At 40.3% G+C, this 25,380-nt stretch overlaps 2 pseudogenes; both read left to right on the top strand.

Annotated features, from left to right (window-relative positions):
- Nucleotides 1-15,393: 15,393 nt before the first annotated feature.
- On the top strand, nucleotides 15,394-16,116 carry LOC142433321 (protein FAM133B pseudogene; annotated as a pseudogene).
- Nucleotides 16,117-22,745: 6,629 nt separating this feature from the next.
- On the top strand, nucleotides 22,746-23,462 carry LOC142434584 (DNA damage-regulated autophagy modulator protein 1 pseudogene; annotated as a pseudogene).
- The last annotated feature ends 1,918 nt before the right edge of the window (nucleotides 23,463-25,380 follow it).

The raw sequence follows: 25,380 nt of genomic DNA, 5'->3' as shown, positions 1-25,380 counted from the left end.
GTAATTCTATGGATAGTACCTTAATTTTAACCAATGTTATATAATTTAAAACATTTTTGAAAAAAAATTATACAGGGATTTTTCACTTGTACAGATTAAAAGCTTAATTGGGTTTTGGGGTAGAGCAAAACTTTAAATAAACACTTATTTACAAAGACAGAACCACATCTGCTAGACTAATACATGCCATAAAAAAGAAAAGAGAGCATGAACATAGTAAATATCTGGTAGTCCTGGGCATCCTTGAAGAAAGAGATCAGAAGAAAAGTTCAATGACCACCAATTCCATAGCTGTAATCTGCTTCTTAAGGAAATCTAAGGAAGTATGTTAGTTCCTTAAATCTGCTACAGTTGTATTTAAGGTAAAGTCCAGTTCACTTAATGTGGTTTCCAAATCAGATCCTTCTGGTGTGACCTGTGAAGAGTACTGTGCACCTCAAAAGGGCAGAGTCTAAAGTCTCAGTTTTCTACAGTATGTGGCCAGCATCACCAAGATCTGGATAGAAACCAGGTCAAAAGTATCCAATTAGGAACATGATATTGGTCATATTCTCCTCTTGGGGCATATATAAGTGAAGTGTTTTCCCCCAAAGGCCTCATCTGAATTACCTATCAACAGAATTGAAATTAACTTCTCAAAGACAAACATGACCTCTTACCTTGAATTTCCATTGAGGTTCACTAATCATTTTTGTAGGAGTGTCTATTCATTTGGGGTGACCATAAAATAATGTTATGTGGCAGGGATTGATTGTTGTTTTTTTCCCTTGTCCTCCTTGAAAAACTGACCCCAGATGAGGTGAAGCCTCCTCTCTCAAAGTGATTTTTAAGGTAAACTCCCAACGGAGGTGATATATAGTTCATGTCCTCTAGGCAGGCACACTCTCTCATTGCTTGGGAAACCAGATTAGATTACCTGGCCTGAGAAAAAATACCTGCCTTTGACTTGATGTTTGTCCATATAAAATTCTAAAACTCACTGCCATTGAGTTGATATCAACTCATAGCAACAATATAGGACAAGATAAAACTGCCCCTGTAACTCTTAATATAAGTAACTCAACGAAATTAGAAAGCCCAACTCCTAACACCAGCAGGTTCCCATTAAAACTTATAGTAATGGAATAATATAATATTTGTTCTTTTGTAATTGACTGACTTCACCCAGAATAATGAATTCCAGCTCCATTCATGCCAGAACGTGTTTTGTGATTTCATCACTGTTTTTTAGAAATGCATACTATATTCCATTGTGTGTATGTATTCACTCTTCTACTGATGAGCATTTGGGCTGTTTCCAGCTTCTTTCTATTTTGAACTGTGTACAGTGAACATGGGAAAGCATACATCTGCTCGTATTTTATCATTACTTCTTTGGGGGTATATGCCCAGCATTGCTGGGTCCTATGATATTTCTATTCCCAGTTGTATTAGGTATCACCATATCACTCTTATAACGGTGGTATCGTTTTACAATCTCACCAGAAGTATGTAAGAGTTACAATTTCTCTGCACCCTTTCCAGCATTTTTTGTTCTCTATTTTTTAAAATGTGGTTATTGTTTTGGGTGTAAGGTAATATTTCATCTTTGTTTTGATTCGCATATCCTGGATGGGTATAGTCATAGTGAGCATCTTTTCATATTTTTGTTATCCAATTGGGTGTCACTTTTTAATTCTCTGTTTTTATATGGTGAGTTATGAGTCATGTTTCATTGTTTTACAAATAGAAATAAAATTTTGATAATACAATTTGGTGAACAAATTATCTCTTCCACTATGAAGGTATCTTGGCCGTTTATCAATATCAGTTGTCTATAGGTGGATGGATTTATTTCAGGTTTCTTTATTCTGTTCCATAAGTCTAGGTATATATTAGATATAAATTATTTTTAAAGGATCATTTTAGCTGCTAGGTGGAGGATAGATTAATAGAAGCAGAGTTACCAGCTACTTCATCAATAATCCCGATGTGCAATGAAGGTAGCATTGAACAAATATTGTAGAAGTACTGATAATAAAAAGTGATTGAATTCTTGGTATTTAGCAATGATAGAACTGAGAGGACTAAACTATTGTAAACAGTTTATGAGATAAAACATACTCAAAGATGGCTCAAATTTGTGATGGACAAAAGAAAGCTGTCATTACTAATTTGGCTATGACTTGGAAAATATGTTGTTGTAAGGTGAGGCCAAGTTGGTTCCTTATCACAGCAAATGTATATGCAACAGAACACAAAATTGCAAGGCTCAGCACCATCCTCACAATGACTTTGTTTGAACCCTTTGTCACACTCATGTGTTAATCTCCTGGTAAGAGGTGAAGTCCACCCTAATCTTCCCACAACAGGTTGGCTTCTCATAACAGATCCCATCATGGAACTGTTTATATCATGTTAAGTCACATCATGCAGAAGACCTCCACTGCTGAACCACTGAGAATCACGACCCAACAAAGTTGACATAACCTAAAGATCTCAGGTTCCAAATAAAATAAACGCTTAACTTCAATGATTTCTCTGTTTATCGTGTTATTTTGTGAAACATGCAAGTAAGTAATTAGGGTGTGGGTATTAATTTTAAAATATCTGTCAATTGGACAAATTTGGAATTCAAGGAAAATTTTGAGTTTGAAAATATGCTTTCTGAAGTGTGTGTGCATATATATATATGGGAGTGGGGGAAAAGGGGCTCACCGAGAGAATGAGAGAAAAAATTATCTGAAAGCAAAGTTCTAAGTCCCTAAAGTGCTCGAAAATTAAAGAACTGAGAAATACATAAGGAAGAGAAAAGAAGGAAGCATTGAGGTACAAGGAAAACGAAGAGCAGTGTCTTAGAAGTCAAATGAACAAAGGTGCTTCAAGGATGAAAGACTGATGAATACTGTAAAGGTTGCTAATGAGTTAAATACACATGGATGAAGAATTGACTATTGGCTTTGGCAACAATGAGGCCATCAGTGAGTTTGCCAAGAGCAATTTCAGTGGATGAATGTGAACTATGCATTCAATCAGAAAAGAAGGGGTATTTTATTATCACATTATGAAGCCTATTTCAGTGTTTTGCTGACAAAAGCACTCGGTTATTAAATAAATGGTCAATTTCTAGTCAGAGCTATGGCTTCAATTGAAGTAAAAAAGGAAAGTCATTCCATCTCCCAAGGCCTTGATTTCTGCTTCTATAAAGTTAGATGGTACACAGGTTTTCACTTGATGGAATAAAGGTTTTTTTAAAACTTCTCTTGAAAACCATCTCTAAAGATAGAACAAAAAAGCAGCACAAACTTCATCTTCAATAACACTAGATAACCTGTATAACTTCAAGCAATATATGAAGATGGGAAAATAGCGAAGGACTAATTAATTTATCAGATTGTTGCGATGCAGCAAATTCACCTTAAAATTCTCTGAGGTGGGGGGAAACTCGGGAATTGGAGGTATCACTGATAGTAGGAATATGACAGAAAAGTAAAAACATAAATATTTTAATGTTTATACAGTCCCACTCCCACCTCACTTATTGAACTGGTTAGATTCCAAAGAGCAGGCTGTTGTGTGAAAATTTGGCACTATGAGAAAATGATATAATTTCCTTACCTGCTTCCTTCTGTAGTTTCCCTGCAGACACAGCTTTGATGTTGCTCAAGCACAGGTGGCAGAAAGGACTCCTGCAAACTACAGATTGCAGTTGGACAGCTTCCTTCAACTCTCCCCAATCTACAATGCTCTTCTGTCCCCCAAGCCGCCACATACTGTGTTTTACTCTCCCCTGCAATTATCAGTCTCCTTCATTTGTGCCTCCAGGTCCTGTCATTGTGGGGATGGGACTGGGGAGTGGGGTTCACCTTCTTAGGAAATCTTCCTGGGGCATTTTCCCCTCAAAATGTGTTTCCTGGACAGCTAGATTCAATTACCTGTCTCTCCTATACCCCACTCAGGCCCCTGGTCCTAACAGGTCAAGTATCTCCTAGAGTGCAAGTGGCTGAGATACCTACTACTATCCTTATTTTGGGAAATTCCAAGCTCTTCTCCACACTCCCAAGAGTCATCTGCTCCAGATGCTGCAGCTTGTGTAAACTCTCCTGCTCCTAGATGGGTGTCCCGTCTTTCCTGCACTGTCTCCCCTCTCTGATAGTGCTGCTTGGGGTGGGGACAGCAGCAACAACTCTTGCACCACTGGCTGGATCATATAACCCATTCATGGTGGCGAGCACCTCTAGTCTGCTTTGTCCAGTGGCCTTCACACTAGTCACATGCTGGGCTCATGGCATGGCTACTACACTCCTGCACTCCCAGGTACAATATGCCCTCCTCCTGCACAACCAGACCCACCCAGCCCTGATTCTTTATGCTAGATCCAATCCAAAGGGCTTCTATAGGTTCCAGCTGAGAATACTAGCCCACTTGCTACTCCAGCAGTTCAGGGTTGAGCCAATCATGCTTCCACTTCACTTATCACCAGGGGTCCTTAGATAGCCTGACCAAGTACACTTGTTTGCTCCATTGAGGGCATGTAAAGCACCCTTTAGTCACATGATCTACTTCTTCCACTGTGGTAACATGTCCAAAGTACCAGAGATGAAGTCTTACCATCCACATTTCTAAAGCACATTGTGGCTATACATCTTCAAAAAGAGATTTGTTTGCTCTTCTGGCAGTCTATACTTCACCAATACCATGACTCAAATTTACCAACTCTTTGGTGCTCTTCCTTATTCATTGATGAACTGGCACATGCATTTGAGACAATTGAAAATACCATGACTTGGGTTAGGCACATCTTAGTCTTCAAAGTGACACATTTGCTTTGTAACACTTTTAAAGAAGGCTTTTGTAGCAGATTTTTCCAATTCAGCACATTGATTGCTTGGTTGCTGCTTCCATGGGCTTTAATGATGAGTCAAAATAAAATGAAATCATTAACAATTTGTCTTTTCAATGCTTATTATTATATTACTTACTGGTTTGGCTGTGAGGCTATTTGTTTTCTTTGCATTGACCTTCATCAATAAGAGCTTCAAGTCCTCTGTACTTTAAACAAGTAAAGTTGAGTCATCTACATATTGTAATTTGCTAATGAATCTTCCTATGGGTTGATCTTGCCTTCTTTTTAATATATTTCAGCTTCTATTTGCACAGCATATAGACGTAATAAGTATGACAAAAGGATACAGTTCTGACACACATCCTCTCTGATTTTAATCTATGCAGCATCCTCATTCTTTATACAGGTTCTGCACAATACAATTAATTGTTCTAGATTTCCTATTCTTTGTAAAGTTACCCATCATTTCATATGTTCCAAAGAATCAAATACTTTTTCATAATCTAAAACAAGGTAAATATTTTTCTGGTTTTCTCTGCTTTCTGAAAAGATCTATGTGATATCGGCAATGCTATCCCTAATTTCACGTTCCTCTTCAGACTCATACAAACAACCAATGTTGCAGAATGCAGGAAGGTCACAGGCTGGTGGGTATAAATTGCTTGGATCCAAGGTTGGTGGAAACGTGGCAGAGCTCTGGAAGTAGCAGAGAGGTGATGTAGAGAGACAGGGCAATTCCCCAGGCCCTCATTATAAGAGGACCATGCCCACAGGGAGCCACCATCAGCCTCTGACCTGATTTATAGATTTGATACCACCTCTACTCTTTTAAATATTTTTAAGTTAACATAAAATTATGTAATGACCACAGATAACCCCTTGTCAACTTGACACCTTGACATAACTCTTTAGCCACACACGTTTAAAACAAAACAATAATAAAACCATGTTTGTGCATGACAGGATAAAACTAAAATGCATACATCTGAAAATATGCTATCCTAATTAAACATAATATTCTGTGAATGAGCAAAACAAAAATATTTTATGCCTAAGAATTGTAGGTATGTGAACACCTACACGTTAATCCTAAATATATTTTAATAAATCATTTTATCAGAGGATCTAACAGGTCTTATAGTAATTCATACATCAATTGTATCAAGCACATTTTTGTATATGTGGCCATCATCATTTTAATACATTTTATTTCTACTTGAGTTCTTTGTATGACCTCCTCTTTTCCCCTCCCTTCCCCACCAAATCCTATAATCTTATCAACATCCTACCCCACCAATAAAAGTTTGTAAGCCAGCCATTGCGTGTTTTTATTTCCATACATTTTGGGTATCCTATTTCCATACTGCTCTTTTCTATCAACTCAGTGCTCTAAGAAGACAAGCATGATCTTTGATATGAAGAATCTTCATTCCAGGACCTCAGGGAATATGGCGACTGAGTAACACATACCACAGGGACTCTGCAGAAATCAGCCCAGGAGAGTTACTAAAAGGGAAATTCAACACTGCTGGATCACAGGAGGAGCATCATAGAGATAAATAGGCACAGATTCCTCATAGTTTTGAGGGGCTGAGGGATTTTTCCTTACTACAGTGGAAGCCAGCTAGGGTTTGACCGGAGCCCCGCCAATGTCTTGACTGGAGCTGGGACCATTTGAAATTGGCACAGGGGATCAATCTCAAAACAGTCACAGCTTGCCGCCAGCTTGGGGCAGGAATTAAACTCTTGCAGTCCCACAGGCAGGGATTGGGGCTCAGCTATATTGTTACTTTTTTCCCCCTCTCTTCGCTTTCAATCCCCACACTCTCAGTTGGCCTAGTTTTTTCCCCCTCCTTGTCTTCCCTGTTCTCTCACACTCTACTGCCAACCTCCAGACCATGCCTATGGCATTTATGCCTGCCCCCCACCAAGTTAGGTGAGCTCCACCCTGTCCAGTGTAGTCTGAGGCTAGGGAAAGCCTGGGTGACCTCCACCAAGGGATACTCCAACAACTTCTTACCAGGAAACTCCTGCCTGTGTGGCTGTGGGAGCTCCTATTTTTCCTTTGTTGTCCCACATGATGGAGAGAACTTCCTCCCACCTACCTTAGTGTCTCACATGCCTGAGGCAACTCAGTCAACACTCACCAATGTTCCAAGCTGTTGCAGGAACCTCTGCCCAACCTCTACAGTGATCTACCTCACCAAGGCAATTTCACCCATGGAATTGTTCTACACCACCAGGCTTCTGGGGCACTCCCCTAAGAGGGAAGCCACAGGAGGATAAATTGATAGACTAATATCATAGTGAAATTAGCTATAGGCAGTTCAAAAAAGCATCCCTATAAGTCTTCCAGAGAGAGTCAGTGCTTTCGACTCCCTTGAAAATGGCACTAGCTTCCTCTAAAACAACGCAATGCAAACAACTATCAGCCCCAATGACCTCAATGAAAAAAACAGGAGAAACAAAAGGCAATGGCAGAAGATATCCTGAAACTATTGACGTGCATAGAAGAAGCATACAGTGAGTTGTCACAGAAAGACATTTTCAGAATGCTGCTTGGAGTAATACAAGATTTGAGGGAAACAAAACAGAAAAAGGATGAATTGATAGAGGGTATAAAGACCATACACCAAAGGAAAACACAAGAGTTTGGGGGGAGATAACAGAAACCAGTAGCAAACTCGTGGGACTCGAGAATTGAAAGGAGGAAGCAGAGAACCGCACCAGTGACTTGGAGGACAGCCAAGCAGACTTTAACAAATTAAAACAAAAATCTAATAAGATCATCAGAGAAGCTGAAGAAAAGCTAAGAGCTATGTCTGAGGCTATGAAGAGGAACAATATTAGAATTATTGGATTATGGGAGAAAGACAAAACAGTCATTTGCAACAATAGTGAGAGAATTCTTGGAGGAAATTTCCCCAGCTTAATGAATGAAAATCAGGCAACCATTCAGGAAGCTGAAAGAACAGCAGCTAGACTAAATTCCAAGCAGAAGTCACCTAGGCACATAATAGTTAAACTATCCAATTTTGAGGAAAAGGAGATCAATGGAGCAGCTAGGGAAAAGCAAGAAATCTCATACAAAGGTTCCCAAATAAGAACATGTTCAGACCTATCAGCAGAAACTATCAAGAAGAGGAGAGAATGGAATAACATACTCCTAAAATTTAAGGAAAACAATGCAAACCCAAGAATACTCTACCAAGCTAAATTATTGATCAAGATAGATGGAGAATTAAGAGTCTTCCCAGACAATAAACAACTCAGATAATGCATTAGAAGAACCCAGCCCTGCAAAAGATCCTTGCCAACCCACTATGGTCAGATGAACAACACTCACCAAGCATAAATAAGAGACCACCACATAGAACACCCTCACCCAGAGGGAAACAAAGAGAAAACAGGCCCCAAGATAACACTGCCTTAAGGATGGAAAGAAGTCAAGAATGATACACACACATGCACGCACATGCGCACAACACACTAATATGAAAGGAAGGTAAGAAAACACCAACACAAAAGGTATAAGATGATATCACAGAGTCCTTAGATGGAGATAATAATCCTGAAAATCAATGGCCTGAATGCAGGTATTAAAAGACTGAGGCTAGCAAACTGGCTTAGAAAACACAATTCATCAATCTGCTGCCTGAAGGGAACACAGCACAATGATACAGACAAAAATAGGCTGAGAATCAAAGGCTGGCAAAAGGCATACCAAGCAAACAGCAATTCAAAATAAGCAGGGGTTGCAATCCTAACCTTGGATAAAATTTACCTCAAAGTGCAAACCATACAAAGAGATAAGGAGGGACACTATAAAATGCTCAAGGAATTGGTAGAAAAAGATACACTAAGAATTGTAACCATATATTCCCCGAATGAGAGACCCACTGAATACATCAACCAAACACTCCAAAAGATGAAAAAAGAAATCACAGCCTCAACAATTATAGTGGGTGACTTTAATACATCGCTCTCTGAGAAAGATAGATCACAGGGAAAGAAACTAACAAGGAGGCTAGAGATCTAAATACTACAATTAGACCATTTGACCTGATAGATATTTACATAGCTTTTCATCCAAATACAAAAAATCCACACGTTCTGAAGCCTGAATGGCACATATTCTAAGATAGACCACATGCTGGGGCATATGGCGAATCTACATAAATTTAAGGACATTGATATCATACAGACCTCTCTCTCTGACCACTGTGCCATAAGGCTGGAAATCAACAAAAGGAAGATGAAGAAAACAAGAGCAAACAATTGGAAGATGAATAACTCTCTATTGCAAAAGGAGTACATACTGGCACCGATCAGAAAGATGGAATTAGGAAATTTCTAGAAACCAATGAGAATGAGAACATGATGTAACAAAATTTATGGAACACAGCAAAAGCAGTTATCAGAGGAAATTTCATAGCAGTATATGCACACCAGCAAAGGAAGAGACAACTGACTGATATGCTGGCACAAAATTTACAACAACTAGATCAGAGTCAGCAAGACAGTCCCACTAATAGCAAAATAAAAGAAATAATAAAACTAGGGGCTGAGATTCAGGAGAGGGAAAATAAGAAAACGATGGAAAAATTAATCCTGCTAAAAGTTGGTTCTTTGAAAGGATAAACAGAATCAACAGACCGCTGGCAAGCCTAACCAAAGAAAGGAGGGAACAAATTTCAATAGCAAGAATGAGGGATGAAAGAGGGGACATTACAACCGACCCTAATGAAATCAAAAGGATAATTACACAGTACTATGAAGGATTGTACCCAGTGAATTCAACAACTTGAAAGACATGGACAAATTCTTGGAAAAAGAGTCCAACCCTAGACTATCCCCAAAGGGTGTGAAGGATCTCAACAAGCCCATAGCAAAAGAAGAAATAGATAAGGTTATCAACAGATTACCAACAAAAATATACCCTAGACCAGATGGCTTCACAGGAGAATTCTACCAAGCATTTAGGGAAGAACTAATACTAATCCTACACAAACTCTTCCAGAAGATAGAAAAAGACAGAAAACTCCCAAACTCCTTCTATGGAGCTAGTATAACTCTGATAGCAAAATCAGGCATGGATCCAACAAGAATTGAGGACTACGTATCATTATCCCTAATGAACATCGATGCAAAAATCCTTAACAAAATACTGTCCAATAGAATACAAAAGAATATAAAATAAATAATTCACCATGACCAAGTGAGGCTCATTACAGGGATGTAGGGATGGTTCAACATATGCAAGACCATTAGTATAATTCTCCACACTGACATGAAAAACTGTAAGAACTACATGATAATACCAATAGATGCAGAAAAAGCATTCGACAACATCCAACACCAATTCCTGCTTAAGACACTTGAGAAGATAGGAATGGAAGGAAAATTCCTCAAGACAATACAAGCTATGAAAAACCAACAACCAACGTGGTAGTCAATGGAGAAAAGATGAACACAACCCCACTGAAAAAGGGAGCAGACAAGGATGCCCCTTGTCCCGACTCTTATTTAATATCGTACTGGAGATTTTAGCTAACACCATAATGCAAAGAAAAGGCATCAAAGGTATTCATCTGGGGAAGGAAGAGGTGAAACTATCATTATTTGCAGATGATATGATTTTATATATGGAAAATCCCAAACACTCCACAAGGGGAGTACTGGAAGCAATAGAGGAGTTTGGCAGAGTGGCAGGATACAAAATCAACAGATAGAAGTCCATCAGACTGCTATACACATCTGATATGGCCACAGAAGAGGAGATCAAAAAGGTGGTACCCTTCACAATAGCCAAGCACAAAATTAAATATCGAGGGATAAACCTGAGTAAAAGAACAAAAGATCTATACGAGGAAAACTACAGAACACTATTGCGAGAAAGCAAGAGTGACCTCAACGAATGGAAGAAGAATATCCCATGCTCATGGATTGGAAGACTCCTTACAGTAAAGATGTCAGTTATGCCCAAGGCGCTATATAAGTTTAATGCAATCCAGATACAATTACCCTCATCTTTCTTCAACGAAATTGAAAAACTGATTATCAACTTCGTATGGAGAGGGAAGAAGCCCACAATTAGCAGAGAAGTCCTCAAGAAGAAGGACACAGTGGGAGGGCTTGCTTTACCTGATTTTACAACATATTATAAAGCCACTGTTGTCAAAACCGCATGGTATTGGTTAAATGAGAGATACTCAGACCAATGGAAAAGAACTGAAAACCCAGAAATAAAATCATCAGCACAAGGGCCCCAAAAATATCCAATGGGAAACAGATGTCCTCTTTAACAAGTGCTGCTGGAAAAAAATGGATATTCACCTGCAGAAAGATGAAGCAAGACCCTTATCTCACTCCTTTCACAAGAATAAACTCACGTGGATCACAGACCTTGAAGTTAAACCCCAAACTATTGCGGCCATCAATGAGGGAATTGGGGCAACCTTGAGAACTTTGGCACAGGGAATACATAGACTATCAGAAATAGAAATGGACACAAACACAGAGGTGGCACAAATTGACAGATGGAATACACTGAAGATAAAACACCTGTGCACATAGAAAGAATTCACCAAGAGAGTAAAACAATGCAGCAATCCCCCTACTGGGCATATACCAAGAAGAGGAAAGAAACAAACCACAGTCAGATATCTGTGCTCCAACGTTCATTGCGGCACAGTTCACAATTGCAAGGAGTTGGAAACAAACCAAATTTCCATCAACTGATGAGTGGATTAAAAAACTAGTAAATACCTACAATGGAGTACTACGCATCGCTAAAAGCAGTGATGAATGTATGAAGCACATCGCTGCATGGAAAGAACTGGAGGAAATGATGCTAAATGAAGTGAGCCAAGCACAAAAGGACAAGTACAACCTGAGTCTGCTGAGTTAAACTTAAAAAAAATAATGCAAAAGGGGCATAGGGAAAAAGCTACTGTGAGCAAACATTCCTGGGGTGAGGACCAGGTAGTATGGCAGGGGCCATACCAAATCTAGGGATACATATGGTAGCCAACTAAAAAGGAGGGGGGAGAAGGAAAAAAAAAGAAATGGGTAACAGGGGCACAGAGCACTAACGCACCCAAGGGGAGGGTATTGTTTATATCTCCACAGGAAAGAGGGATGAGATTTCAACCCAATTCTCCAAGATGTGAATGCAACATGCTGGCATTGAGTAGGGAACCAGTGGAGAGGTCTAAGGGGCCTGGCCCCAATCCCAGCTATGTGGACACCTGTCCCTCCCCCAGGCAGAATTTATTTCAGTGTACAGCACTTCATCTGCAGCTCCAGGAGAGGGACATGTTTGATCAGGGTACACGGGAGCAAATGAAGGGGGTCAGAAGAGAGAGTGGAGCACAACCTTGCCCACCAAGCCTTGAGGATGATATTCCCACTCAGAGCAGCCAATCCACGGAGAAGAATATATGTCCGGCCCCACTGTGAGATATGACATCCTTAACTGACACGTAGACCTACAGGGGACAACACTGGAGACACAGTGTGGGAATTGCACCCGATCTGATCCCAACACACCGAGGCAAAACACTAAGGGTGTGGAATAGAACAGCAAGGGGAACAGAGCAACGAAGTGCCCAGGGAATACCAAAAATAGACTTTGGGGCCAGGGATTGGTACCCCATCAGACTCAACTGGAAAACCTCCAAAAGGCCAACAAATAGTCCTTTTCTTTCTTGTTGTGTTTTATTTTTTGTCATTGACTTGTTGTTGTTGTTTTATTTTGTTGCTTGATTTCACTCTGCTTTGTTTTTGTGCATGTTATTATCTCCACAGGTCTGTCTAAATAAGATAGGCTGGATGAACCATCTGGAGGAGAAACAATGTGACTGGCAGTTCTGGGTGGACATGGGAGAGGGGGAGGTGGGGGGAAAGGAAGTGACATTAACAAACCCAGGGCTCAGGAAACAACAAGTGAGCCAAATCAGTGGTGAGGAGGGTGTAGGAGGCCTGGTAGGGCATAACCAAAGGTAATGTAACCGAGAAGAATTACTGAAACCCAAATGAAGGCTGAGCAGGATAGTGGGACAAGAGGAAAGTCAAAGGAAATAGAGGAAAGAGCTAGGAGGCAAAGGGCATTTATGAGGATGGGAAAAAAGATCTATGTGCATATATGTATAGGTTTAGTATTAAGGTAGCAGATGAACATTGGGCCTCCACTCAAGTACTGCCTCAATACAAGAATATTCTGTTCTATTAAACTGGCATTTCATGATGCTCACCTTCCCCACATAATCACTGAAGATAAAGCAGGTGCAGAAGCAAATTTGGTGATGAAAGCTGATGATGTCCTGCTATCAAAAGATATAGCATGTTGGGTCTTAAAAGCTTGAAGGTAAAGAAGCAGCCACCTAGCTCTGAAGCTACAAAGCCCACGTGGAAGAAGCACACCAGCCTGTGCGATCATGAGTTGTAGAATGGATCAGGCATCGTTAGAACAAAAAATCATATCATTGTGAATAAGGGGGAGTGCAGAGTGGAGACACAAAGTCCATCTGTAGGTAATTGGACATCCCCTTACAGACGGGTAGTGGGGAGGAGATGAGCCAGTCAGGGTGCAGTGTAGCAACAATGAATCATACAACTTTCCTCTAGTTCCTAAATGCTTCTCCCACCCCCCACCCCCACTAACATGATTCCAATTCTACCTTACAAATCTGGCTAGGCCAGAGGATGTACACTGGTACAGATAGGAACTGGAAACACAGGGAATCCAGAGTGGATGATCCCTTCAGGACCAGTGGTGAGAGAGGCAATACTGGGAGGGTGTAGGGTGGGTGGGATAGAAAGGGGGAACCGATTATAAGGATCTACTTATAACCTCCTCCATGGGGGACGGACAACAGAAAAGTTAGTGAAGGGATACTTCGGACAGTGTAAGATATAACAAAATAATAATTTATAAATTATCAAGGATTCATGAGGGAGTTGGGAGTGGTGAGGGAAGGGGAAAATGAGGAGCTGATGCTAGGGGCTTAAGTGTAGAACAAATGTTTAGAGAATGATGAGGGCAATGAATGTACAAATGTGCTTTACACAGTTGATGTATGTATGGATTGTGATAAGAGTTGTATGAGCCCCTAACAAAATGATTTTTTTAAAAAGGAGAATCTTCATTCCAGTTGGAACCATGTGTGTCTGCATTTATGAGCAAAGTCAAATCAGAAAAGGCCAGTCAGTATCAATAAAGACCAATTCACAGGCTCAAAATTGTTATCTTCATCTGGTTGGGTTCTGGTAAACTCAACGTGAGCTGCCTTACTTAGCCTCATCAGGATGCCCATTGGCTGCCACACCTCTTGAACATGGGTTCCATCACAAATTTTCAACAACCCTAGCCCTCTTGGGCTAGCTCATGCCATAATAGATTCAGGTCCTTAACAACTCTTTAAATTTCAGAGCAGCCAACTTGCCTTCTCTCTCCTCTTGTCCCTGTGAACAAGGTCCCTGGTGTCAGTAGCCAGACTCAACACATCTCTCTAATGCTGAATTTCTCCAACTTCCACCCAACATGTGAATCCAGGTGGTCTCCTGGCAAGCATTCCAGGCTACCTGCAGTCTATCTTAACATTCAGTCCTGAGAGGAGGATTCTTTCATGGTTCCAGATTTTTCCTGCTTAAGCATGCAAACTGCTAGCTCTAAATTAAAAAAATCAAGTAGTCTCTTTCTTCTTCAGTCTGCAACTGTTCTAGTGACCACCCTTTTCAAATGCAAATGTCCTTAGCACTCAGACACTAGGTGGGGGTTACCTAAACTAAGCATTTCCTAGAATCATTTAAAGGAGCCAATTTAATATATGAGGAGACTCTACACTCCCTAATAATAATTTTAATCAAACATTATAACAATAGGTATAAGAAATCAATATAATCCTAGTATAGCGAGATCCTTAACACAATTCTTAAAACAGTCAAATACAATCCTTTCTAAATTAAACTGTTCCACTCATATACAGTATGGCCTAGACCTCTGTTGGCATTAGCCGGGGCTGCGTCTTCTGTCTAACATTTTGACTAAACAGTCTGGCTCTTTCATCAAAGAAGTTCAAGAGGTGTTTTCATCACCTGAGCTCAAATTTATCATTCATCACTTTCATTTTCGCCATTTCAGTCATGAATAACGAACAAAAACTTCTAAGAATCAAAACCTTTACTTCCTATGCCCTTTCCAGAAAACAACTGAATAAACCCAATGGCTATAGCTGACCTCTGGCTAGATAAAGAAGAAAAAGTGCCATGAGACAAAGGTTATAAAAGCCTACACTCTCCATCCTCATGACTTGTTACTCAGCAGGTACTATAACGTGTTAATCTGGGTTGCCTAGAGAAAGAAATCAAGTCACTCCCTTGGAGACACCTTCCTCTCTCTGCTGAACACCCTGGAAGACATAGTAGCTGACAAGACACATGGACCCATCCTGATGCAGAGACCCCTGCCAACACTGAGATGTTTCCAATGCCACAGGATCCAAACACTTTCTACCCAATAGCCTGTGATCTTCTACATTCAGCGTCATTGCATGTGGTTTGCCTATATGAACCCAATAGCAATGGCCAGATCAAGGGTTCCAGTCCAATCATCAGGGCCAACGATACAAGATTATCTGAATCGACCAAGGCCTACGTGGGAAGAAGTGAAAGAACAACTAGAAAAGAAAAAGAAGGGCTCCAAGGCATTGGCTGAATTTGAAGGAAAAAATGAATGAGAACTGGGAGAAAGAACCAGAAAAACACAGGGAGAAGCTATTGAGTGGAAATGAGAGCTCATCAAAAAAAGACAGAGAAGGAAAAAAGAAAAGAAGAAATCTGGTAGGTATTCATCTTCTTCATCAAGCTCTGATTCTTCCAGCAGTTCTTCGGGTTCTGATGATGAGGCTAAAAAACAAGGGAAAGAAAAAAGCAGAAGCGTTCACACAAATCTTCAGAAAGCTCACATCAGAAGTGGATTCAGACAGTAAGGATAGCTTTAAACAGAACAAGAAGTCAAAGGAGGCAACTGAGAAAGAAAAGGATGTGAAAGGGCTTGGCAAGAAAAGAAAACTGCATCCTGAGGGTAAGCCATTATCATCGGAGTCCTTGTCAGAACCAGAGTATATTGAGGAGGGACGAGCAAAAAGAAGAAAATCATTGAAGAACGAGAAAAAGTAACAGATAAAACGAAGAAGAAAAAGAAGCATAAGACTCGCCATGATGGATGTTATGAAAACCAAGATTCCCTTAAAAACAAAGTGCAATGTCTAAGGAAATGTAAACTGTGAGAAATATGACCTATTTACAAAATGTATGAATTTTCTTGTTTTTAAAATTATTCATGGAATTGTAATAGCTACTCAGACGCTGCTGTGTGAAAGGGACCTAATTGTTGCCTGCTGCTGGAACATCTTTTGTTTCCTCTTCCCCTCCTCACCAGCTCCAGGAGGTAGTACTCTGCAGTGATAGTAGTGGTTAAGGAATTTGGGGGATAAAGTGAGTATTTTTTACTAGAAATAAGTTATTTAAGGCAACAGAATTTGAACCTGGATACATCTCTAAGACGTGTTTAGAAATATCCAGCTGACTCTAGATATTAGTGTTTTAAAGTGAGGATTACATTGAAGTTTCAAAAGCCTTACTCTGTAGATAGATGTATTTTATTCTCCCCCCCCCCATATACTTGTATTTACCTGGGGAAAGAGCTTTTGGGGATGGAGAGGGTGGTTTGCTCTCTCTATCGAGTGGAACAGTGTGCCTTTGTTCCTCGTGCATCCTATTTTTGTGGATGCCTCAGCCATGCTTCCTGGGACGGGCAGAGCTGGCTCCAAGCAGCCTTGCTCTTTACAGAGTTTAGTGACCTCCTTGGAGTCTGTCTGTGCTACTTTGAGGGAACCAGCAAAAGAGCCCTTTGCAGCATGAGAGAGCCCCAAAGCTCTGGAATTTACTTCCACTTTAATAATACTGAATTTTTTAGCATTAGAATGTGTTACTGTCATTTGAATTAATTTTGATTACACTTTGACTTGGGACAATAATCATTTCAAATAAACACTGGTATATTTTGAACTTGATAAAAACAGGAAAAAAAATCCAGAGGGACTCATATATGTGTAAGAAAGAGTTTTATATCAAGAATTATATATCAAGAAAACATCCCAGCCCCATCCAATGCAAGTCCATAAGTCTGAAACTAGTCCATAAGTCCCCTTCAGACTCATGAAACCACATTGAATGACGCAGAATGCAGACCGTTGGGCTTAAATTCACACGGATCCAAGGTTAGTGGTAACATGGAAGGGATCCAGCAACTCTCAGAGTAGCCTATATGCAGCAGGGTGAAGACATAGAGAGAGGAAGGTTCCCCAGGCGCTCCTTATAGGAAGCCTACACCCACAAGGAGGGACCATCAGGCTTTGAGATAATTGACAGATTGAATACAACCCTTTCAGTTTTTTATATCTTCAAGTTCACATAAAATTATATATCTACCACAGATTCTATTGAGAATTTTGTTCATGTATCTTCAACAAATGGTGCTGAGAAAATGGGATCTCTAGGTACAAAACAATGAAACCGTAACTGTATCTCACTATACATAGAAAAATCGGTGCATAATCAAATGTGGTGAAGAAAGCTGATGGTGTCGGGCTATGTCTTAAAGGCTTGAAGATAAACAAGCAGCCATCTAGCTGAGAAGCAACAAAGCCCACATTGAAGAAGCACACCAGCCTGTGTGATCATAAGATATTGGTGGGATCAGAAACCAGGCATCCAAGACCCAGAACAAAAAAATCATATTGATGTGAATGAGGGTGAGGGCAGAGTGGAGACCCAAAGCCCATCTGTGAACAATTGGACATCCCCTTACAGAAGGGTTACAAGGAAGAGGTGAGCCAGTTAAGGCTCAGTATAGCACCAATGAAACATAAAACTTCCCCCTAGTTCTTTAATGCTCCCCCCCACCACTATCATGGCCCCAATTCTACCTTACAAATATGGCTAGACCAGAGCATGTACACTGGTACAGATAAGAGTTTGAAACACATGGACTCCAGGACAGATAAACCCCTCAGGACCAATAATGAGAGTAGCAATACCAGGAGGGGAAGGGGCAGGTGGGAGCAGAAAGAGGGAACTGATCACAATAATCAATATATAGCCCCCTCTCAGGGGAACAGATACCAGAAAAGTGGATGAAAGAATAAAGTGATTAGTGTAAGACATAAAAATAATAATAATTTCTAAATTATCAAGGGTTCATGAGGGAGGGAGGGTGTGGGAGTGGGGGAAATGAACTAATACCAAGGGCTCAAGTAGAAAGAAAATGTTTTGATAATGATGATGTCACCCTATGTGAAATGGTGCTGATACAATGGATGGATGGATGGATGGATTGTGATAAGAGCTGTAAGAGTCTCTAATAAAATGATTATTTTAAATCAATGAACTCAAGATGCATCAAAGACCTGAATGTAAATTCTAGAGCTATAAATATCTTCAGTGGGGAAATAATGCCATATTGTAGTGCACTCAAATAATAAGACATATAACAAAGGAAACACAGAAGAAAAAATATATGACTGGTACCTACTAAAATAAGATACTTATGTGTGTCAAAATACTTCACCAAAGAGTAAAAAGGAGATCCATAGACTGGGAAAAAAAATCTTTAGTAATGATAAGAGAGCAATGGATTCTAATATCCATAGAATCCTGCAAGTCCTCAATAAAGAAAATAAAATAATAATAACTTAGTCAAAAAGTAGGCCAAAGACATGAATAGATAGTTCACCAAAAAGACACTCAAAGAGCCAAGAAGTACATAAAATAATACTCATTGTCACTAGCTGTGCAGGAGATGCAAATCAGAACAACTATGAAATAGCATCCTACATTGAAAATGACTGCTCAATTAAAACAACAACAAAATTGTGCCTCAGTGGATGAGCGTGATTGAAATATTTGCCTTGTGTCTAACTCTAATTGATTTCTTAAACAATATTCACTTTCTTAAGTTTTCAACCTGTATAAGTGAATGTCTCATACCATGTGACCCTGCTCATTACTTGCCCTCGTGAAGTGATCACTGAAGATGTAAGTGCTTTAGCAAAGTATAGTGACGAAATCAGATGGTACCTAACTATCAGAAAGAATAATGTCCTGGAGATTAAAGTTTCAACGCAAACAAACATCCATCTAAGTGAGGTGATAGCTAATTTCATATGGAAGACCAATACTATCCCTTGTTTAGGCAAGAATTGTAAATAATAAAAACCCACAATCAGAGGAGAGAATTGTATTACAGCTTAAATTCTGAGCAACTTATTTTAAAAAAAAATAGTGATGACTGTGAAATCCCAAAATCTAAATCCAGAGTCCTCACATGTATAAATCCTCCACTGAACTCCCCCATACCATTGAATAGGGATGTAAATAGTCTTGCCCTCAGGCAGGGTGCATTGAAAAGTGGATTACTGTTTTCCGTCCTTTTTTTCCCTTTCAAACAGATCGTGTTTATTAAAGTATTATTCACAATAGTGGAAACAACCCATGGGTGTATTAAAAATACAATCTACATATACAATGGAATGTTACTAAATCATAAAGGGAAATGAAATTCTGATGTCACCATATGGCTGAACCTTGAAAACATTGCACTGAGCTAAATAAGGCAAACACACACACACACACACACACACACACACACACACACACACATATATATTATCCTATCTAAAATATCTAGAACACGCAAATGCATAGAAACCCAAGTTTATTGTTGTAGCTGTCAAGTGCCATGCATGTGTTACTGGAGGAGGCTAAGAATTTCATGTCTTGTCACTTCTTGGTTCTTGTCCTGCTTGGAAGAAAGATTTCAGAATGAGGGACAAAATTCAGCCAAGAGTCAGATAAAAATTCTGAACAGAAAGAGTAAGTGTATTGTAGAAGGATACTTTGGAAAATAAACCCTAAGGGCCCTTAGCAAGTCTAAAAGTCCTGGAAAAGCATAAAGCTGTCCCTTATATTCTGCTAATGGTGGGTGTCGCATCAAAGGTTGTCTTTCTAACAATGTATATGGCACCAAAGGCTGGCTTTCTGGCAATGTATATTCAGCAATGTATATGGATTTCTACTATGTATATTCTGGCATGCCAGCACCCCAGACCTCATACTCTGTTCTTGTCTGAGATCCAAAATGCAAGAGTCTAGTCAGTCATTGCGGGGGCTGTGTATACATCCCATCGTTCTTCCCCCGGCCATTTCACTGTCACCAATATCTTGGGTCTCTTCCTTTGATAAGGAACTGCATTTTAGTCTGCCCTTCACCTTCCTTTGGGCTGGAGTGGTATAAGAGGAAGAGTGTCTCCATCTCTTTTTTTGTGTTTAAGATTCCTGCTGGTTTCCTTCCATTTATCACCTCTTCCCCGTTTGCCAAATCCTGACTACTAACATCCCTTGCACCCCAAGTGATACCATCTGAATGATCCATTTTTAATGTGTTCTTGTTTTCATTATGTTCTGCTGTCTTTGGGATTGAGATTTTTGCCTTTGTTTTGTTGTTTTTGTGGGGTTTTTTTGGGGGGGTATGATTTTCTTTATAATAAACTCAGGATAAGCAGTTCTAGAGACAGTAACCAGAATAATATATCATGGCAGGGGAGGTTGGGGGTTAATGGGGAACTAACACTAAATCTTGAGGAAAAATATTTTTAAATTAATTGTGATGATGATTGCACAACTCTAATGTATTAAAATCATTCAATCATAAAATATACTAATAATAGAGGATGAAAATTCACTGTGTTAAATGCTACTAACGCATCGAACAATTTGTGAGGAAACTGTCAAATTGGAACTGAATTTGCTGTGTCAGCTTTCACCAAAAATTAAATAAAATATTATTTAAAAATGAAAAAGTATCCCAAACAGAAACTCGTAAAAATAAAATAAAATAAAACCAGCACACACAGAAAATTGATAAAATTTGTTGGCAAAGGATACTACTACCATAAAAGATGAGAAGGTACCCATTCAAGAGACGCAAGTAAGATCAATCCCACTACAGAAAACAATTAAGTTATATCATAATCAAAATGTTCAAAACCAAAGTCCAAGATAAGATTCCTGAAAAAGTTCAGGGGGGAAATGTTACCTACATAGGGCAACCAATAAGTAAAATTTCGATTTTTTAATTTTAAAAATACAAGCAGATTTTCAGTGAATATTATTGAAAGTTTTGCCTTACTTCAAACCCCCATTTTGTGTGTAAATATTTATTCTGTACAAGTCTGTAGTTCATGTATTGCATTTTGTAACCAGCCTATGCTTGTATAACCTCATTTTCTCAATGGGGTTTTAAATACTTTACCATTTGCCAAGTTATTGAAACTATGACCTTATGTCCCAGGGAAATAAGAGATAATAATATTTTCTAACATAAAATGGCAAGATGTCTTCAAGGTGAACCAGAGCCCATATGAACCATAGATATATGAATGGATTTGTGGCTCACACTTAACTCCAGCCTTAATCTAAGAACAATTAGGTTGTAGGTCATGGGCCTGCTTGATACAACCCTCATGAAGAAATGGCTGAAGATATGTGTACTACAGCAAAATGTGTCAAACAAAACAAAACCTAGATGGCGCCTTGCTTTCAGAAAGAATAGCATGTGAGGCTTGAGAGGGTTGTCTTTAAACAATCAGCCATCTTAGTAAAACGTTAACAAAGTTCACCTGGAAGAAGCCCCTTAGCCTGTGTGATCCAAAGATTATAAATAATATAACCCGATTCTGGAGGGAAGTGTATCAGAGGTTAAGTTGTGAACACCTGGTTTGCAGAAGGCTGTGGATGACCATGGAAGGCTGAAATCTTTTCTAGGATCCACGTGTAGATTGTCTCTGGTGATTTTCCTCCTGCCTCAGTTAGAGGGATGCGAGCAGCCTTATCATACAGAGTGCGTTGGCGAGGCAATTATGGCGGCTTTAGTTATATTAAAATCTAGCACTTCATCATTTGATCCCCCTCGACCCATTTTGAAGTTGTCCTGGTTTTTAATATTCTCTATTTTCTTTCATAGTGAAGGTTTTCTCTGCTTTATTTTATTATCTTGTCACCTTATTTTTTTTGTTGTTTTGAGAAATATCTAGGTAAATAGTCCACAAAGACCGTATTCTACAATCTCTTAACAGGTCATGAGCAGTCATCTAAGTTGCCGTTATTGATCTCTCTGTCTGGACAGTAGGTCTCGACCCGTTTGGGGGTCAAACGACCCTTTCACAGGAGTTACCCGATTCATAACAGTAGGAAAATTACAGTTATGAAGTAGCAAGGAAAATAATGTTATGGTTGCGGGGGGGGGGTCACTACAACATAAGGAACTATTAGGTAGATTGAGAACCAATGGGAGGAAAGAAGAGTGAAGAAAAACAAAGACTTAATGAAATAATTAGCCCCAAACCATGGGACTCATACCCTCCACCCCGAGACTAGAAGTAGATGGAGACCAGTCACCACTACTGACCACTCTGATATGGATCAGAGAAAGTCCTGGCTAGAATGGAAGACAATTTTAGAAAAGAATTTAAATTCATAAAAACAGACCAGTCTGGCCCTGGCCCGGCCCGGCCCAGCCTGGCTTGGCATCCCTCTGCGTTCTGCGTGGTCCACTGCTTTGTGACTTCACTGGTTTCGCAACAAGCCCTGGACGCTCGGCGCCCCACCCACCCCGGTCGCTTCCTGTGCTGCGCCCGCGCCTGCCGCCAGTTCGCGCTTTGCCTGGGTCCCTCCAGGACCTGGCCTGCGCTGACCATCGCGGACCTTGAGCCCTAGCTGCCGAGCGCATTCGTGGCCCCTGGGCCCCGTGTTCTCTCTCCCCTGAGTGCTGCACCCTCCTGGTGTCGACGACGGAACAATGCTGTGCTTCTTGAGGGGAATGGCTTTTGTCCCCTTCCTCCTGGTGAGCTGGTCTTCAGCTGCCTTTATCATCTCCTACTTGGTCGCCGTGCTGTCAGGGCACGTCAACCCCTTTCTTCCCTATATCAGTGATACAGGCACAACACCTCCCGAAAGTGGTATTTTTGGATTCATGATCAACTTCTCTGCATTTCTTGGTGCGGCTACGATGTACACAAGATACAAGATAGTGAAGAAGCAAAACGAAACTTACTATTTCAGCACGCCTGTTTTTAACTTGGTGTCCTTTGTCCTTGGACTGGTGGGATGCATTGGGATGGGCATCGTAGCTAACTTTCAGGAATTGGCAGTTCCAGTAGTGCATGATGGGGGTGCTCTACTGGCTTTTGTTTGTGGCGTTGTATACACGCTCTTGCAGTCCATCATCTCCTACAAGGCGTATCCCCAATGGAACAGCTTGAAGACCTGCCATGTACGCATGACCATCTCTGCCATTTCCTGCACCGCCGTCGTCCCAATGATTGCCTGTGCTTCACTCATTTCGATTACCAAACTCGAGTGGAATCCCGAAGAAAAGGAGTACGTCTATCATGTCGTGAGTGCCATCTGTGAATGGATAGTAGCCTTTGGTTTCATTTTCTACTTCCTGACCTTCATCCACGATTTCCAGAGGGTCACCCTCCGTATATCAACAGAGATCAGTGATGACATCTGAAGCAGGACGAACACTCCGCCGGGTCCAATGGGTCAATGTAACATCTTCTCAATGTGGTCCAGCAAACAGACAGGACTTTGATGCTGACCTGATTCGAATTCATCTACAGCACACCCAGATCTTGAACCATTTCCCCAGAGCTGCCCTATTTCAAGAGCTCCAGGGCAGCACTAACCATCAACAGGGGAAGCTATCACAGACACTGTGTGGGTGACACAAAATGGCACCACCTGCTGGTGACTGCCTGAGAAGTCCCAGAGTATCCAGACAATCCTATCCTGCTGTTTCCCCTCGGCCTGACCCATTTTTGCCCGGCATGATTTTCAGTTTCCATGAACTCGTGTTTCTTTTGATCCTGTGGCTGGAAAGATGAAATAAAAAGGAATCTTTCTTAAAACAAATATTGTTTCTGCATGTCTATCTAGATAAGATAGGCAGGATAAACAATCCGGAGGAGAAAACAACTGGACTGACGGTTGGGATGGGGGAGGGCATGGGAGAGGGGAGGTGGGGAAAGGAAGTGTGTAACAAACCTCTGGACAAGGGAACAACAAGTGGGGATGTAGGATGCCTGGTAGGGCTTGATCAAGGGCAATGTAACTGAGAATGAAGGGCAAACATGATAGTGGAACAAGAGGAAAGTAAAAGGAAATAGAAGAAAGAACTAGGAGGCAAAGGGCATTTATAGAGGTCTAAATACAGGCATGTACATATGTAAATATATTTATATATAATGATCAGGAAATAGATCTATGTGCATATACAGACCAAGGTAGCATAGATCAAGATATATATAAGTATCAAGGTAGCAGATGGACATTGGGTCTCTACTCAAGCACTCTCTCAATGCAAGAACACTGTTCAAATAACCTGCATTCTGTGATGCTCACCTTCCCAACATGATTGCTGAAGACAAAATGGGTGTAAAGCAAATGTGGTGAAGAAAGAGGATGGTGCCCGGCTATCAAAAGATATAGTGTCTGGGATAATAAAGGCTTGAACACAAACAAGCGGCCATCTAGCTGAGAAGCAACAAAGTCCACATGGATGAAGCACCAAGTCTGGGTGATCATGAGGTGTTGATGGGATCAGGTATCAGGCATCAAAGACCCAGAAAAAAATCATACCAGTGTGAATGAGGAGGAGTGCAGAGTGGAGACCGAAAGCCCATCTGTAGACATTGCATACACCCTTACAGAAGGGTCACAAGGAAGAGACGAGCCAGTCAGGGTGCAGTATAGCACCAATGAAACACAACTTTCCTCTAGTTCTTTAGTGCTTCCTACCCCCACTATCATGGTCCCAATTCTACCTTACAAATCCGGCTAGAATGGAGCATGTACACGGGTACAAATAAGAGCTGGAAAAACAGGGAATCCAGGAAAGATAAGCCCACCAGGACCAATATTGAGAGTAGCAATACCAGGAGGGTAAGGGGAAAGGTGGGGGGAGAAAGGGGAAACTGATCACAATGATCTATAAATAACCCCTTTCCTGAGGGATAGACAACAGAAAATTGGGTGCAGGGAGACATCGGTTAGTATAAGACATGAAAAAATAATAACTTATAAGTTGTCAAGGGCTCAGGAGGTGGGGGATGGGGAAGGGAGGGGGGGAAATGAGCTGACACCAAGGGCTCAGGTAGAAAGAAAATGCTTTGAAAATAATGGTGTCAACAAATGCACAAATGTTCTTGACACAATGCATATATGTATATATTTTGAAAAGATCTGTATGAGCCCACAATAAAATGTTTTTTTTTAAATTTAAACAAGAAAAGATAAAATAATAAAAATAAATTAAAAAGCAGGAAAGAAAGAGAGAGAGAGAGAGAGAGAAAGAAAGAAAGAAAGAAAGAAAGAAAGAAAGAAAGAAAGAAAGAAAGAAAGAAAGAAAGAAAGAAAGTATAGACCAGATT

Source organism: Tenrec ecaudatus, chromosome X (genome assembly GCF_050624435.1).
Source record: "Tenrec ecaudatus isolate mTenEca1 chromosome X, mTenEca1.hap1, whole genome shotgun sequence".
In the NCBI taxonomy this organism is placed as follows: Eukaryota; Metazoa; Chordata; class Mammalia; order Afrosoricida; family Tenrecidae; genus Tenrec; species Tenrec ecaudatus.
Note: the sequence above shows the minus strand (reverse complement) of the source record. Positions and strands in the feature narration are given on the sequence as shown.